Source organism: Magnolia sinica, chromosome 4 (genome assembly GCF_029962835.1).
Source record: "Magnolia sinica isolate HGM2019 chromosome 4, MsV1, whole genome shotgun sequence".
NCBI lineage: Eukaryota > Viridiplantae > Streptophyta > Magnoliopsida > Magnoliales > Magnoliaceae > Magnolia > Magnolia sinica.
The window spans coordinates 50,874,720-50,880,753 of NC_080576.1; the positions used below are offsets into that span (position 1 = coordinate 50,874,720).

The window sequence follows — 6,034 nt, forward strand, 5'->3', positions numbered from 1 at the left end:
TATACTTGACTTTCAAAAAAAAGAAACTTTTCTAAAAATTCAGAATATGAATTTTTCCTAAGCTTTCATGGCTAAGAATAACACTATCATCAAATAGATTGATCTTAGACGTTCTAGGAAATCCTTTATAACCATCATACTATACGTTAGATTAAACTTAAGTATTTCCTTATGCTTAAGAAAACTTATTAGAAGTTACAACTTGAATTTCTTAATACCTATCGTTAGTTGGAAAACGATAATTCTTATAAATTTCAGCACTTAAGATAAACTAAATGTGAAGTTATAGAATTTTCGGTGAATTTTTAATCTTAGACTAGTCATGTGGGAACTAGATTCAGGAAGTGAAATAAGACGTAGGAAAATTTAAACTTAGGTTTCACATAGGGACCCTAGACCTGAAGTTTCCAAGTAGTGCTTAGATGATCAAAGTGCACAGCGAAAGCGTAATGGGCCGCATAGGCTTATCATAGTGAAAATATAATGTTTCATGACATTTCCAAGAGTCTAAAACAATCGGGATCACGAACTGATGGAACCATATTTAAACGGAGTTTTCATGGTTTGACTCAAATTCTAAGTCCTAGCAAATTTCAACGATCTCAATCCTCTGATCAAGCAAAGGATCGAGGTTTAACAGGATTATGAATTGATACCAAAATCCTATCCTGTAGGCAGGCGATCAATGTATTGGGCTCAAACCTACTACAACCATCTATTCATGTTGACTCGAGCGTTGGAAGTAGAAAACTGTAACGTACTTTAGTCAGCAGTGAAACCATCATTAAAGGAAAGAGAAAATAAAGAAAAAAATGTAAAATATTATTAGTGGCCGCCTAAATGAACTTGTAATCTTTGTAGAGACTATAAGAAATTTTAATGTTGACAAGTAATAGGATAACCCTGATACTTGTACCTTTAATAATTGGAAAGAGCATTATCAAATCTTGGGATGAGATTTTTGTTAAGGGGGGGTAGATTGTAACACCCCGTACTTTTCAGTACTCGGGTGTTACCTTGTAACATAACTTAGTATAAATACTGGTCTAATTAAATTAAATGTCCACACGTCCTAGCCTAAACCTGAACGTAGAGACCGCTACATCATCAAATAAATCTTGTATTAGAATTTCAATTACTTGATGGATGAACCAAACCATCCAGAAGTCATATGATATCTAATAAGTATATTATTAGATATATTTTAATAATTTATCTGAAAATGTATCGTAATGGGGTGATATGCATATATTTAATGTATATGAAATATTATGAAAATAATATTATATTAAATAAACAGAACGAATAGAAATTTTACAAGGGATAATTGAACAATAAATATTTATGTAGTATTAAATATCCTTTAGAAATATGAATACAAAAGATTATTAGATATTTTAATAAAATTTTATATCATCCAACAATATTACTGAATCCAAATATGATTTTAATATTATATTTTCAATTCATTTATACATATGTTTATAAGGTGTTATTATGAATTATGTGTTAATAGATATGTGATTAATAAGCATGAACGTAGTAGTATGTTAATATTAGGAACCATATTTACATATCAAATGTGAGTTTTAATTATTTTGATTATAAGAAATATACAAAAGTAATGAAATGTATATTCATATAAGTATCGGCTAATAATAAATGATGAAAGCCTTACGAATACCCCCTTAGACCCTTTCAACTGTTGACGTCCAATCTAGGGGTGATCCGACCACTAGATCAATAGAAAGCCATCATTGGAGCTAGGAATCAACTCGTATGGCCCACCTAGACCCTGGATCTGCCCCACCTTTGGTAAAGGGCTATGGCAAGGCCCACTAAATAGAATGGATGGTGTAGATTTCCACAAACATCATGGTGGACCCCACACAAAGGGCGCGTGTGCACCTTAGCCAACATGCTGGATGTGCACCGTACCAGCAGGAGCGATCAGAGCTCCTTTGACTGAAATTTCCTTAAGAAGAGAGGTTTTCTCTCTCTCTCTTCATTTGAGGAAGTTGACGGACAACGTCCGTTTTCGTCCAACCGTGGCCCACCATGATCACCCACCTGGGGATCCGATCCGTCCATCAGGTTCAGAGGGTGGAGCTGACCAAAGCCCAATTGTTATGACAAATTTTTCGATGCGTGTGGGCACACAATCCTTGACGCAAGGAGTCCATACAAAAACACCATTTCCTAAAAGGGAAACTGTCTGCTCACCAGCAAGGTGATCCGTGTGAGCCCTCCTCTCACAATCTTAGTCGTCCACCTCGGTGCTATCATAGCCATCCATTTTTCTCAGGGCGTTCCTAGCAAAACCAGGGCCGATTTCGGTTCCTTCCCACGGTTTTGAGAAAACCAAGTAGTAGGATTTGATCCAGGACCATCCATTCCTTATCCAACGACTCTAAAGGAGTTTAGGGCATGATAAAAAGGAAGCAAGATCTAATATCAACGGGCCCTTCTTTGGTTATTGCAGCCGCCTGAGGAAAAACACATAGTTTCCCTCTGTTAGCAAACCCACCGACCAAAGCTTCTCCAAGCTTTGAAAGAGCTTATTTGGAAGCTCTCTAGGGTCCCCACGAACCGTTTGGAGAAGGCGGATTGGAGGGAGAAACCCCCGTTTGGCATCCACCATTAACAGCGGATCGTCTCCCTCGTTGAAGCCGAACCGAGATGGGTCCGATCCAGGCCAGAGATGGGGCTTGTTTGAGACTATTTCAAGTGTTGCTAGATGCTTCCAGCAGTAGCAAATAGAGAAAGAAAGGAGGAGTGGGAGAAAGGAAAGTAGAGGAAGGAAGGAGAAAAGAGGAGAGCGGGAGTGAGAACGTGGTGTTGTAGCTGCACCATGTTGGTCCAACTCGAACCAAGTAGCCGGGTCATGCTCGGCGTTCAGAGTTATCTGGCAGACCTTCTGTGGCTGTTGGGACCGCTTCAAGGATGCCAAACCACCTAAACCATCCATACAATTTCCTTCAACCAAGCCCTTGCGGGCTGAGTTGACTCAGTGGTTGACTTTCTTCTACTTAGGGTGTTTCCTGATGAGTTGGGACCCTCTGGTCGCCAAAACCAAGGCCTCTTTCCCCCTTGCTGCAACGATGATTGGTCCATCTCAGTTAGAAATACTGGTCAATGCATTACACAAATCACAACGGGCCCCACCAAGTTACACACCTAGTGGGCCAGCTATTGTAATGGGCCAGTTCTAATTAGTCTAGAGACTTGCTGATGTAGGGTCTTGGGTGAGGAGGAAAGAAGAAGAAAAGGGAAAGAGTTGAGAAGGAAAAATGAGAGAGAAGGTCGAGTCAACCCGGTTTCAAACCGAGCTAACCCATTGAGTCGGGCTAACCCGAATCCCATATTATTCGAGGATCATACTCAGTCAGCAGATCGACGATGTGGGGGCTCACTGTCCTGATCCTAGTGCTAGGAATCATCATCAGGTAATCTTTCCAACTCAACTGAGTCAACTCAATGAGTCAATATTTTCCTTCTAAACTAGACATGTCTCATTGTATTAATATAATTGATACACTCTTATTATTAAGATTTGCTAACCTTAGATAGGATTAAGCAATGATGGACAACCCATGCTAAAAAAGTTGCAGTGGATAAATAGTAGTATTTCATCTATTACTTTCAGCGTTACCATTATTAGTATATGATAATATCATCATAAGGATTAAAGTTGTCATGAAAGCTAATAATGATCACGAGTATCAATGGCGGTTTTGTGATTACTAATATCATTAGTATAGTGAATAATCGTACATCAATTAGCATATTAAATCCTATAACTTATCCTAAACTTAATTAATCTAAACCCTAGACCTATACTTAAAATGTAAATAGTAAGTTGAGCTTTCGGCCTAATAGTAGAGTGTCATAAATCATAATAGATCCTAATATCTGGATTCATTAATAATAATATTATCATTAGAAAATATTCATGACTTCCCTTATGGGATTAGTATAATACTTGTTAATATAATCATTAGTATTAGCCCTTATTATATTTTCACTAGTAAATATTCCATTATTATTACCCATATTATTTAGAAGATGGTTGGTCAGTATAAGAATATTAGATAATGTGGTACATCTAAATGTGGATCTATGAACCATCATTATTAATACTAAGAGATTAATACTCCTAATAGGAATATTACTCAATCCATTGTACAATAATAATGATAATAATATTATTAATAATTTAGGATTAAAATCCTAAAGTCTAAGTTTAAGGCTAAACCTTAGGATAGAAACCCTAAATTCTACATTAAAACCCTAAGATAAATAATCTAAACCCTAGGTTATGATCTTAAACCCTAGGTAGTGATTAGAACTTGGACCTAATTGTACAAGTTCATAATTTGTGGTAGGATACAATTCTAAGGGCGCAAGCACTTAGCGACACTAGAAGGCGATTCAAAACAAAAGGTTATGATTCTTCCCCTTGAGCTTTCCATGTTCTCATTAGTTCTTATTGTAACTTATAATTGATATCTCCCTTTATAATCACATGTGTTAGCTAGTGGAAATTGAATTGCTATATGACATGCTTTATGATTATCCTGTATAATTGTTCATGCTTGTGGATTGCTTACGGAACTTAAATTGGTACATTAGTGGGAAATTCCCATATATGAATGTACACCCATACTTGGGATGTAACTTGACTAGTTGTGATCGTAATGGACCTTTGACTTGGTGGTTATTGAGTGGTGGCCTAGATGGATCATCGATGTGGGCCTACCATCCAGGGTTGTTATGCCCGATGGTTTTTAAGGATGGTCTTTATCGTATGGTTTTGATATCGGTCCTACGTGGCATATTTTGATACTCGCCTTACGTGGTTTTTTTTTTATATTTGCCCTAGATGGGTTCGATGTTTTATATAGTGTAACCATGCAATGGTCAGCCCCATATATTGTTATATGATTGGCCACTAGTCAACAGGGTACCATTAAACATCTTAAGGTGGTAGTCTCATGAGCTGGGGATGGTGGTATGGGACTTATGCCCCAGCTGTTGGCCTACGCTAGGCTACACACTCCCCATAGTGACCTTTGAGCTTATTTAAATTGGTTGGTTGTAAATGGACTAATAATGACTTGGCTAATCATGCATACATGGCGTATTTATGATGGCTTGGATCATTATGCCCCGCGATTACACTGAATGTTGTGCTAGTGGCCAGTCATTCGATTTATGATGATGACTCGGATCATCATACACCATGATTACGTTGAATGTTGCACTGATGACCAGTCATATGCCCATCTAGATGTTTTACCAGGGGCACAGACCATCTGGATGTTTTACCCGGGTCGATGATTGCATGGGTGACCCGGCTAGATGATGTTTCCTAGGTTCGATGATTGCATTCATGCATCCATGCATCTAATAAGACTGTATTTACTCTGTTTTGGTTGTCTGGATGTTTTATACTATTTCTTACCTAATGTGGCGGTGTGTAATCTTGAGGGGAGTTCACACTGAGTTGGCCACTCATCCATCAAATATATAACTGTACAGGTAGCACAGGTGGCCCTGATGATGTTCACATTCATATTGGTGAGGAGCAGGCTATGGTTGACAAGGGTGCATGAGTATATTTGCTAAGGGCTACTACAGGATTTCACAGCTCAAGATTATTGCAAATTTACTTTGTTTCACATGTAATGTCATTTCATTTTTTATTTGTAAAAATGGAGACATTGGTTTGTATAAGTCATTATAGGCAACCACTTGTATATTCTAAATGAAATTTGAAATTCCCCTTTATGCTTACTTGTCCATTCTATGCTCATATGCTTACTCTGATTCTCATAAAAGAAAAATATATACTCGACTTTGACTATCGTTTAAGGTTAACACTCGGGTTTTTGGGAAACGAGTCGTGTACTCGGGTCCTGAAGAGTCGGGGCGTTACAAGTTTAGGGTTAGGTTTAGGTTTACGGTTTAGGGTTTAGTGTTAGGATTAGCGTTAAGGTTAAGGGTTACAGTTTAGGTTTTAATGTCACGCCCT

General features: G+C 37.8%; 1 long non-coding RNA gene across 1 annotated transcript; it reads left to right on the top strand.

The window, feature by feature from the left end:
• The first annotated feature begins 3,938 nt into the window (after positions 1-3,938).
• On the top strand, positions 3,939-5,794 carry LOC131244491 (uncharacterized). The gene is made up of 2 exons (XR_009170325.1): positions 3,939-4,443; positions 5,542-5,794. It is a non-coding gene; the product is annotated as an uncharacterized LOC131244491 (long non-coding RNA).
• The last annotated feature ends 240 nt before the right edge of the window (positions 5,795-6,034 follow it).